Raw genomic sequence first — 12689 nt, 5'->3', positions numbered from 1 at the left:
GGGCTGGGGTGGCGAGGGAGAAGGAAACAGCAATTTTTTTGACACGGGCAGAGTTATGTCCTGCAAAGCGTAACCTGGCAGCAGAGCAGGAGAGAGACTGGAGACCAGGAGACAAGTTTGGAGGCCACTGTTATGGGTTAGCTGAAACAGGGAGGGGCCTTGGAGAGTGGGGCATGGCCCACCAGAGAGGAGATGGGAGACTCTTCCAGACCCTAAAGCCAACACAGAAGAGCCAGTTTATGAGGACAGGTGACACAGCTGGAAGTCACAGCATGTGTCCATTCATTAGCTGGGTAGTGCCATTATACAGGAGGGAGTGGGGCTGAAGGGACAGAGACATGGAGCGGTCACGATAAGGAACGTGTACTTGAAGCTACTGCAAATCTAAAACAAGTCAGAGAAACAGATTTTCACCAGAGTTTCACTCTGCCACTCTGGAGTTCCAACTTGGCCCAGATTCTGATCACCCAAAGCAGAAGCATAAAGGAGAAGGATGCTGGCCAAATGCCCTTGGTGCCTTTGGGGGCCCAGTTAATCTCCCCTCCAGTGACTTCGTGTTCACTGCCAGCAGAGCACACACCTCCCTGCCACCGGTGGCCACAGCAAGTCCCTGCAAGACCCACAGAAAGCTGAACCTTGTTAGCTTTCGGTTCCCGCCAGCACCTCTAGGAAGCCCAGTGGAATGGGGGAGAGCTCCTGTACTCCCTCTGCATTGCCTTCTGCTGCTGTTGGTATCAAATATGATGATCAAGGCAGGGAAAGGGAATGAAAGTGGAGTGAGTTCAGAGATGGGGACAACCAGGAGTGTTGCCCATAGAGCCACTGAATCCACTTAGAGAAGAGCCCACAGCCTTCAGGCTGGCCCCCTTCTGGAATCTGTAATGTGCCCCCACTCTGTGAGCAGCAGCCCCTCCTCTGAGTGTGGAATAACGTGGACTCACATATCACTGCTTAACCCACTAGGGTCCTTCCCATCCACACAACCCTTTTTATAGCTTGCAATGACTAAAGGTTTAGCTTGTTTCAAGAGAAATGCCAAGGAGCTGGTCTTAAACAAGTTCCCCTTGTCCTTCACTGGCAACTTCCACTTCCACTTCTGACTCCCTGCTTGAACATTTCTGGGCTTGCCTCCTGGCCATCAGCTCTATATCATTCGCCTCCCAAGCTCCCTACTTCCTGTCTCTTCTTCCCATTCCATGGAAATTGCAAACCTTCCGTGTTGAGCAAAGGCCTGTCAATCAAAGTGCAGCTCACAGACAAAAGAATCACCGCAGTGGGTGGCTTCAGAAGTGTGTGGCTGCCAGAGCTGCCTGAGTCAGTGGAGACTCTGAACTTCCACTCTAGGGAGGAGCAGCCTGCCTCCTGGGCTCCTGTTCTGGGACAATGGGTGGGGAAAAGGGAAGGAGTGTGTATTCTGTGCCTTGTCATTCTGGGCTTTAAACACATCATCTATGTCATTGATCCCTCGCCACCATCCTGAAAGGCGAACTCTGTTATTCCCACTTTACAGATGAACAAGCAGATGCTCCAAGAAGTCACATGACTTTCCCAATGCCATTCTCCTTACCAGGGACAGAGGCAGGATTTGAGTGCAATTTTGACCCTAACACTGCTTCTCTTTTCCAAACATTTGACAAGAAGCTCTCTGAAATGCTAGCAACTATTAATGTCATGAGGACATGCAATCTAGTAAGGGGACAAAATATTTGAAACCAGGACTGACCTGGAGAATTTCAGTGTCAGGAGGCCACCTGCAGGTATTGGTGGAGGTCCTGAACCTCCCTGTGACTCCTGGAGGAGCCAGCGTGTGGAGCCATCTACAGTGTGGGGCAGATTTCCCCCTCAGGCTCAGGTGGCATCTCCTAGCTTTTGCCCAGCCAGGACATTGCTAGTTGACATCTCCTTCATTCCCATCTCACCCCCACTCATTCCCGCCAACATCATTCACATATATCCTCCCTCCCCTCTGTTTTCCTCACAAATTACACACGTTTCCAGATATTCTCTCAATTCTGGTTCTCTTCAAGCCAAATTTAGGTCTCTGGCACCAATCATTGCTGCCAGGGGGCTTCTCAGAGACTAGAAGCACCAAGTTTGATGTCTTTGCCTCAGGAACATGTCTGCAGTCACATCTGCTGAGCTCTACACCCAGAGGTTCTGATTCTTGGGAACTATATCAGGGCCCAGGAATTTGCATCTTAACAGGCTCCCCAGGGAATTCTGATGCTGGTGGTCTGGGCATTGCACTTGGAGAAGCTCTGAATGAAACCAATGCAGAACGAATGCAAACTTTTTAAGTGAAAAAGGAAGTGGAAAATATACTTAGAGATGTGATGGGGGTGGGCAGGGATGTGGGGGGTGGGAGGGTGCTGGGAATGAACATACATGGAGCTCCAGCTAGGAGCTGGTTACTTTGGATATCTCATCACCTTTGGGCCCTACAATAGCCTTGCAACAGATGCCTTATTTGCCCTTTTCACAAAAGAGGGAAGCAAAAGTTCAAGGAGGTTAGGAGACATACCCAAGTTTTCATGGACTGTCAGTAAAGACCTGAAATTTGAAGCTACATCTGCCTGATTCCAGAAGCTTTCACAAGCTACCTTGCCCCACTGATGACTCAGAAGGTACCAGTTACCAGATGCTTTTATACAGGGCTGGGCACAGAGTCAGCTTTCAAAACATACCTGCTAGATGAATGAAGAAGGAGTGAATGAATGAGAAAATGAAATAACAAAACTCCTTTGAGATCATGGAAAGTAGTAGCCCAAGAGGTTCCCTCTGTGACCTCATGCTCAAACTTCCTCTCCCACTGTTTCTTTAATCTGAAAAGTGACTCCACTAAATTTGCCCAGTTGATAAGGCCATGCAGCTCACCTGCACCTGTTAGCAGCAACCTGAATCCAAACAGGAAGCCAAGGCTGAGATAAGATCAAGGAAGGCAATGCCTGGAGTCATTACAAGGCTGAAATTAGTTTGTTGCCATAAGTAATCTTTTGAGCACCTCCTAAGTGCCAAGCTCTGTGCCAGGCCCCGAGGATAAGGCAGGAAACCAGACAGTCCCTGCCCTTGAATGTCTTACAATCTACTGGGGAAGGAAAGTGGGTATTAAAGAAATAATTACAAATGGGATGAGTGATACGGAAAGGAAGAAGCATGAGGCCAAGCAGTCACAACAAACCTTCCTGAGGACACACCCTGTAGGCTGGGACCTGAGCAATGAGGAGCTAGCCAGGAGTTCTTGAAGCTAGGGGAGCCGCCTTTCTCTCTTCACATCACAACTATTCCAGAGCAAAAAGGTGCTTATTTTTGTGTTTCTTGCCCCTGCTCAAAATGGCTTTCCACAGGCCATTATCCATGGTCAAGCTTTGCTTTCTCTCTGCTTCTACTCTCCTGCATTACCGGGGTTTTTCCTCCAGCAATAATGGCCAAGCCCTGCACTTTTCACTCAGGCCTCCTGCTGCCTCTCCCAGTTGCCTTCAGCCAGTGTCTGCTGAAGCCTCCTTGTAGTGGCCTCGGCAGTTGATTGCTAAACATTTTTTTCTTTTTTGTGAGAATTATTTTTATAGAGTTTGAAAGTAAAAGTGCAGTTTTGTTACATGGAGATAGTGTGTAGTGAATGAAGCCTGGGCTATTAGTGTAACCATCACCCAAATAGTGTACATGGTAGCTATTAGGTAGTTTCTTATTCCCCACCACCTCCCACCTTTCTGAGTTTCCAACGTCTATTATTCCACTTTCTATGTCCATGTGTACACAGTTTAGCTCCCACTTATAGGTGAGAATATGCAGTATTTTATTTTCTGTTTCTTAGTTATTTCACTTAAGATAATGGACTCCAGTTCCATCCACATTGCTGCAAAAGACATGATTTCATTCTTTTTATAGCTGCATAGTATTTTGTGGTGTGTGTGTGTATGATGTTGGCTACGGGTTTGTTGTATATGGCTTTCATTATATTAAGTTATGTTTCTTTGATGCCTACTTTGTTGAGTTTTTATGATGAAGGGATGCATAATTTCATCAAATGCTTTTTCTGTATCTTTTGAGATGATCATATGGTTTTTCCTCATATTTTGTTTATGTGATGAGTCACATTTATTGATTTGTGTATGTTGAACCATTCTTGCATCCCTGAAATAAAACCCACTTGATTGTGGCTTATTATCTCTTTGATGTGCTCTTGGATTCACTTTGTTAGATTTTTTTTGTTTTTTTGTTTTTTTTTTTTGAGGATTTTTGAGAATCTGCGTTAATCAAGGATATTGGTCTGTAGTTTTCTTTTTCTTGTAGTGTCCTTGCCTCATTTAGGTATCATGGTGATACTGGCTTCACAGAATGAGTTAAAGATAATTCCCTCCTCCTTGATTTTTTTGGGACAGTTTCAGTAGGATTGGTACCAGTTCTTTGTATACATGATAGAATTCAGCTGTGAATCCATCTGACCCTGGGCATTTTTTTTTTTTTTTTTTTTTTTTTTTTTTTTTTTTTTTCTTGAGGGATTTTTTAAAATTATTGTTATTACTGATTCAATCTCACTACGTGTTATCAGCCTGTTATTTGCTTTCTATTTCTTCATGATTCATTCTTGTGAGGTTGCATGTTTGTAGATATTTATCCATTTCCACTAGTTTTCCAGTTTGTGAAGATAGAGATGTTCATGACAGCCTCTGATGCTCTTTTGTATTTCTGTGGTATCAGTTGTAATGTCTCCTTTTTCATCTCTGATGGTGCTTATTTGAATCTTCTCTCTTCCTGATTAGTCTAGCTAGTGGTCTATCAATTTTGTTTATTTTTTCAAATAACCAACTTTTTGCTTCATTGATCCTTTGTATTTTTTGTCTCAATTTCATTTATTCCTTCTCTTTGTAATTCCTTTCCTTCTGCTAGCACTGTGTTTGGTTTGTTCTTGTTTTTTTTTTTTTTTTTTTGTTCCTTGTGGTGTGACATTAGGTTGTTAATTTGTGATCTTTTTTATTTTTGTTCTGTAGACATTTACTGCTATAAACTTTCCCCTAAGCACTGCCTTTGTTGTTTCCCAGAGGTTTTGATATGTCATGTCTCCATTTCCATTTGTTTCAAAAATTTTTAAATTTTCATCTTAATTTCATTGTTAACCCAAAGATCATTCAGGAGCAGGTTGTTTAATTTCCGTGTATTTGTATTGTTTTCATAGTTTCTCTGGGAATTGATTTCTAGTTTTATTCCACTGTGGTCTGAGAAGATACTTGATAGGATTTCAATTTTTTAAAATTTATTGAGACTTGTTTTGTGGCCTGACATATGCTCTATCTATACAGTTCTATGCGCTGTATATTCTGTAGTCATCAGATAGAATGTTCTGTAAATGTCTGCTAGGTCTATTTGGTCTAGATGCCTAATTAAGTCCAGTGTTTCTTTGTTGAATTTCTATCTCAATGATCTGTCTAGTGTTGTCAGTAGGGTGTTGAAGTGCCCCACTATTATTGTATTTCCATCTATCTCTTTTCTTGGGTTTAATATTTAATAGTATTTGTTTCATGAATCTGGCTGCATTGGTGTTGGGTGCACATATATCTATGATTGTTATAACTTCCTGGTGAATACATTATTTTATAATTATATAATGACTGTCTTTTTTTTTTCTTACTGTTGTTGATTTAAGGTTTATTTTATCTGATGTAAGTATAGCTACTGATTGATTTTGGTTTCTGTTTGCATGGAATATCTTTTTCTACCCCTTTACTTTGTGTCTATACGCCTTTACCAGTTAGGTGGGTTTCTTGTAAGCAACATATGTTTAGATCTATTTTTTAATTCCAACAATCTATATATTTTAAGTGTATTTAATCCATTCACAATCAAAGTTAATATCGATGTACAAGGTTTTGCTCTTGTCATAATGTTGCCACCTAACTGCTTTGTAGTCTCATTTGTGTAATTGTTTTATAAGACCTGTGATTTGTATACTTTTGTGTGTTTTTATAATGTTAAGTATCAACCTTTTGTTTACATGTTTAGAACTTCCTCGAGCATTTCTTGAAGGACTGGTCTAATGATAACAAATTCTCTTAGTGTCAACTTGTCTGGGAGATACTTTATTTCTTCTTCATTTATGAAGCTTAATTTAACAGAATACAAAATTCATGGTTGAGAGTTTTTTCTTTAAGTCTGAAAATTGAACCCCAATTTCTTCTGGTTTGTAAAGTTTCTGCTAAGAAATCTGCTGTTAGTCTCATGGAGTTTCCTTTATAGGTGATTAGACACTTTTCTCTTGGTGACTTTAGAATTTTTCCCTTACTTTGACTTCAGATAGTGTGATGACTATATGTCTTCATGAAGTATATCTTGCAATGTATTTTCTTGGAGTTTTCTGAGCCTCTTGTATCAGGATACTAAATCTCTAACAAGACTAGGGAAATGTTCCTCAGTTATTTCCTCAAATAGGTTTTTCTAGCATTTTTTTCTTCTGACTCAGGTATACCTATGACTTGTAGGTTTGGACGTTTTACATAATCCCATACTTCTTGAAGGCTTTGTTCATTTTTTAAAACTTTTGCTTTATTTTTGTCTGACTGGGTTAATTCAAAAGACTTGTTTTCAAGCTTGGAGATTTTTTTTCTGCTTCGTCTAGTCCATTATTAAAGCTTTCAACTGTATTTTGTAGTTCCTTCAATGAATTTTCATTTCCATAAGTTCTATTTGTTTTGTCTTTTAAAATATCTATGACTTTAATTTTCATTTATATTCTGAATTGTTTTTCTGATTTCTTTATATTATTTTCAACTTTCTCTTGGATCTCACTGAGCTTCTTTAAAATCAATATTTTAAATTATTTACTTGGTATTTCAAATATTTCATTTTGGTTAGGATCCATTGTTAAAGACACAGTGTGTTCCTTTGTGGGTGTTGTAACAGTTTTTTCATACTTTCACAATTGTTTCTCTGCCCTTCTCATTTGAATAAACTATCTCTTTTTATTATTTTTTAATTTACTTTCATTTGGATAGGATTCCTCTCCCCTTGATGTTGTGCAGGGTCATTTGGCTTTGGTTCTGAGTGCTTTCAGTGGCCATGACTCTGTACGAGTTCCCTGGTTATAGATAGCCATTGTGTGGTGGCTTTCTCATATTCTGGTTGTAGTAGTAATGTACTGGATATGTGAGCAGGCTCACAGCCTCTTGCAGAGCCAGGGTGGCAGAGGTCTCAGGAAGTATATCTGTTCTCCAGTGCACATGGGTCAGCAGCTTCTGTATGTGGTAAGATTTTGTGGGTAAGAGCTGGCTTCAAGAGAAGCAGATGGTATATGCTTGATTTTGTTTACTGGGAAAGTCTCTCTTGCCTCAGGCAATGGGCTGATCTGTGGAATGTAAAGTGGCCTGAATTCCCTGCTCAGCCCCAGATGCAGGGAGAGGGGAATAAAGCTGAGTGGAGCTGGACTGCGAAGCCTACCACTTGGATACTCCAATGGTGAGCACAAGCACTAGCCCTGATGGGGGTAGTGGGGGAGCTCCTGGTGAAATGCACCCAGGTCTCCATGGTGGGGGTAAGGAGGCTACCCCAGATCCACAGCCTGAGCAAGCAGGAACATGGTCCACTTCTCTGTCACTGATTGCTAAGCTTTCAAGGATTTTTGTGAGCTGGCTAAACAAAGCTATATTAAAAATTAAGTTAGACATGCAATTAAATAAATCATACTATATTATATTAAAGTCAAAGGTCATAAATACTCAAAACTCATTACATCCTAAGCATTTTACTCCTATTATTTATGTTCTAGAGGGAATTTACATCTGTCGTATCTGTATAGTATGTAACAATGGTATGTGTACAGCGGTATATGTAACAGTGGTACTGTGCATCTCTTCCCAATTCAGCATTCAGTGACATGAACTTAATAGCTTCAAATGGCCATGATGGGAGTATTTATACCACAGGAATTGGTGTAAGTTGTTTTGTTTATTGTCTCAATTTAACAAAGTGATTGAGAAAAATCTAATAATATAATTAAATTATATAATTAAACTTAAAAGGGTGTCCTATATAGCAGTTTTCTAGCATTAGACAACTATTATCGGATTTAGCAAAGAAGTTGCTCACATAATTGAGTGAAATTTCAACATATATCTTCACTATTTCATTTTTGTTTCATGAAAATACCAACCAACCAACATTCATTAGTTGTATATTCATTGGAATTTTTCAAAGACATGACTGATTTTACTCATTAAAATAGTCATCAGGCATTTATTCATTGTCTGATTTTGTCACAGTATGGAGTTGCAAATTATAAAACCATAAATTTTTCCATGAAATAGGAAGTCACACTGCAAGTTATGACTTTAAATATAGGTAATATAGTTTTCAATTAATTAAATATTTTATTCGTCTTATAAATTTGTGCGCTGCATTCTTTTTTTTTTTTTTTATTCTTTTTTTTTTTCTTTCTATTTTTTTTTTTTTTTTTTTTTGATGACAGAGTCTGACCTCTGTCACCCAGGCTGGAGTGCAGTGGCATGACCTTGGCTCACTGCAACCTCCACCTCCCAGGTTCAAGTGATTCTCCTGCCTCAGCCTCCCAAGTAGCTGAGACTACAGGCGCATGCCACCACGCTCGGCTAATTTTTGTGTTTTTAGTAGAGACGGGGTTTGGCCATGATGGTAAGGTTGGTCTCAAACTCCTGGCCTCAAGTGATCCACCCACCTTGGCCTCCCAAAGTGCTGGGATTACAGGTGTGAGCCACGGCACCTGGCCTATAATTCTTTATGTGACTTCGATTTACGATAAACTTATGTTCATATGTAGGTATACTTTCTTTTTTCAAAAACTGGGTTGTCCTTAGCCCTTCTGCCCTGTTTTCTCTCCTGTAGCCTGAGGTGTTTGGAGAATTCTACCCAATTATGTTGCTTGAGGAGCTACTTCTCTGCCCAGGCAGATCTCTATCCATTTCTAACATTTTCCTTCATGGGTTCACAAACCAGTTTTCATTTTAAAGGTAAGCCTTCCCTTCCTCCACTCACAACATTTAAATAAAATAAAATATAGGTAAATAATGGAGAAGCCCCATGGTCAACAGCAAATCTGAAGCATCCTGGCTGCAGGCCCTTCATGGCCAGCCTTTGTCCCTGACTCTGAAGTACACTGGCTGGGAATTCTGGAATACTGGCACTGTGGCCCAGACACCATTCCTGGGCCTCTGTGTCTGCCATCTTCTTTCAGACTTTCCACTGGGAACGTCTGAGGGGCTATCCCTCTCCTGTATTGTTTGCTTCAAGGTCCAACTCACTTCTTTCAGAAGTTTCAAGACCTTTCTAGAAAAGACTGAGAAGGTTCAAGGTGTACAGGATTAATAATACTATCACGGAGCTGAATCTGAGGTGAGATATCTGCCACCTACCATTTTTATTATCCTGGGTACCACAGGATTTTCCCATTGTAATGTTCGATTATATAATTGGGTCTCCCTAGACATTGCCAGAAATGCCTGAAGTCTTATGTGGGTCAGGAGTCCATGGTAGTCAGAAAGAAGTAAGACATTGGGCTTTTAGTTCAGTGACTCAGGGGAACATGGAACAGATATGAGTTATAGCTACTGGGCACCTGACACTTTGCTCAGACATTTAATGGGTTCCCACTTAATCCTTACTGAAACCCCATGAAGTAGATCCTATGACTATGCTTGTAAAAAGATGAGGACAACAGGGCCGAGAGAGTTAACACAACGTGCTGGAGTCCCACAGGTGATGAGTGGAGACTCAGGTTACAAACTTGTTCTCTCCCCTGGTCCTGCTGACTTGCTGCCCAGTTTGTCACACCCTCTGGCCTATGACCTCTCCCATTGTGGCCACAAGTGCACTTCTGCAGGTATCAGGACCAGATGGGACCAATGACTTGAAAGAAATCACTCTGCCAGATATCAGAAAATCTGATCAAAATGTGAACAAATCAAAGCAAGTTAATCATTTTCTCTGATTCAGTTTTTCTGTTTGTAAAATAGGTTGTTAAGAAGCCTAAATGAGGCCAGGCGTGGTGGCTCATGCCTGTAATCCCAGCACTTTGGGAGGCCAAGGCGGGCAGATCACGAGGTCCGGAGATCGAGACCATCCTGTCTAACACAGTGAAACCCCGTCTCTACTAAAAATACAAAAAATTAGCCTGATGTGGTGGTGGGCACCTGTAGTCCCAGCTACTCCAGAAGCTGAGGCAGGAGAATGGCATGAACCGGGAGGCGGAGCTTGCAGTGAGCTGAGATCATGCCACTGCACTCCAGCCTGGGCAACAGAGCGAGACTCCATCTCAAAAAAATAAAAACTAACTAACTAACTAACTAACTAACTAACTAAATAAATATATAAAAAGAAGCCTAAATGAGAAAATCTGTGGAGCGCCTGACACACAATTCTGTAGGGTCAACTTTAATTAATCCTACATGAGATGGCACTCATAAACCACACAGAAGAGAGACTGGCACATACAGTGTGTTCAATAAGTACTATTCTTTGTTATTACTAATATTTTCTGACCTTTATTAGAACAATACTGAACCTACTACTTCTAAAATACCCACCTGCTGTAGAAGTTCCAGTAGCTGTCCTGCTTTTCCAGGACGCAGTGGGTTACAAATCAGGCATCTATGGACCAATTTAGGATCCTACCTACAATCTTTAATATTATTTCTACTGGAGTAGAAGTGTGTTCTGAGTTATAAGTAACTGACTCATACATTGTTTGAAAACAAAGCCCATTTGTAGCTATGAATACTCCATGGCTTTCAAACCATTGCAGCAGGGTCGGGGGGTGCACAGAATCCTTTGTTCAAATGGTACCTTATACATTAACCTAAAATATAAAACAGGTTCTGCAATGAGCAAGTACAGTTGAGGAAGAGGTGCTAGAGGTGGCCTAGAGCCTGCACCCCTCACCAGAGTCCTGCCAAGCATGGTATAAGACTTACCTCATACTATTATCAGCTTGAACTTCTGAAGACAAGCTGGATTATTTGGTTTATTGAGAATGGTTGTGTGTCCATCATATGGGGCTACTTAGGACACATGAAATGCCTTTGGTTGGAGGCTCTGTCTTATTTTTAATATGCCTTTGTTAAGCAGAAGTAATCAATTCATGATCATGGCAAGTTAATGGGGTTACTCTGCTGAACCCTGAGATATTACCAATATTACTTTCCATGGATCAAACAAAGTAGATCAAAGTCGAAGTTTTCAAAATCCTCCTGCAAAAGGAAATTTCTCCAGGCAAAACTTTGAGGTTTTCAGTTTTGAAAAGTAGCCTTGACTCTCTTCTAGTAACAACAATATAAAAATCCTTTTATTGTGCCAGGCAGGAATATATTTCTCCTCAGAAACTATTTTATAGATTACATGTCATTTTCTACTTTCTTTTTTATTCTTGTAGTAATCATCTTCCTTTAAGAAAATGTTAGCACAGCATACAGTAGGCATGTTGAGGCAGATAAGCCCCGCAAGCCAACCCAGCTATACAGCAGAGTTGTTTCTGCAAGCCTTCTAAATCCCAGGACCCACATAGTTAAATGTCAGGGCAGCATTGCATTCAATAAGCCATAGTCTTGTGGCCAAAAAAAATGTAATTAAAAAGGAATTCGAAACCCTACCAGGCCTCCTCAAAACTGGAACAGGGATCCAAATTCATTCTACAGCAACAATTTCTTCTCTCACCAGTTCCCTGCACCCACTTGCCAGGTTTCTGGAGCATCTCTCTCTCCATAGGTCTGCTGTGCTTTTCTTCACACCAGCCCTGCACTGAGGTGGCAATTATAGGACTATGTTGGGTGGGCAAAGGAATGGTGGTGGGGAGGAAAGTATGAATAGCCTCTCTTCATCTTAATAACTTTGGTCTGAGGTTTGCTGTGTTCTAAATTGTATCTTCATTATTGCCTGATTTTGTGCATAGTACAAATAGATTATACAACCTGATGTTCTTCACTGAACCAGCTAGTTCAGTGAAGCAATATTTAATTCTGTCACTTTACAAGTTCTTAGTAGCCCAAATGGCAAAGAAAATCAGATCCCAGTAACAATAAGAGAAGTATTATGACCACTCTTTCTCATAGGATAAATAAGAGACTCCATGTATTCTTCTATTTGCACATGTTTAATCCATTGTAATTAAGGTTAAATAAAGTAAATAAAGTTATTAGTCTGAAAATGCAATGAGAGACTTCTGGTTTCTAGTCTAACATGTAAAGAGATTGGAATAAACCACCCGATACTAACACGTAAAAAAGCTAAACAACTTGAAAAGTCAAAGAATCTTAGATCTGTCAGAAAAGTAAGTGCACAGGGCAAAAAGCTGTCCCCCAGATTGGAGAGACAGGCAGGTGGATATAGAGATTTACGACTTATCAGAACAGAAACTCACAAGCAGAAACCTCTCTGTGAACAAGTGCAAGGATAGGAAAACCTAATTGTAATTGAAAGTGTTGAAAGAAAACACTCACCAACTAAGAATTCTACATCCTGCAAAATTATTCTTCAATAGTAAAGTAGAAATAAGGATTTTCTCAGATAAACAAAAATTTAGGGAATTTGTTGCCAGTAGACCTGCCTTACAGGAAATGTTAAAAGGAATTCTTCAGAGAGAAGGGAAATTATGTAAGTCAGAAACACGGATCTCAATAAACGAAGGGCATCAGAAAATAATTAAGTGAAGGTAAAATGAAAACTTGTTTTCTAAT

Source organism: Rhinopithecus bieti, unplaced genomic scaffold (assembly GCF_001698545.2).
Source record: "Rhinopithecus bieti isolate Rb0 unplaced genomic scaffold, ASM169854v2 scaffold_6710, whole genome shotgun sequence".
NCBI lineage: Eukaryota > Metazoa > Chordata > Mammalia > Primates > Cercopithecidae > Rhinopithecus > Rhinopithecus bieti.
Note: the sequence above shows the minus strand (reverse complement) of the source record.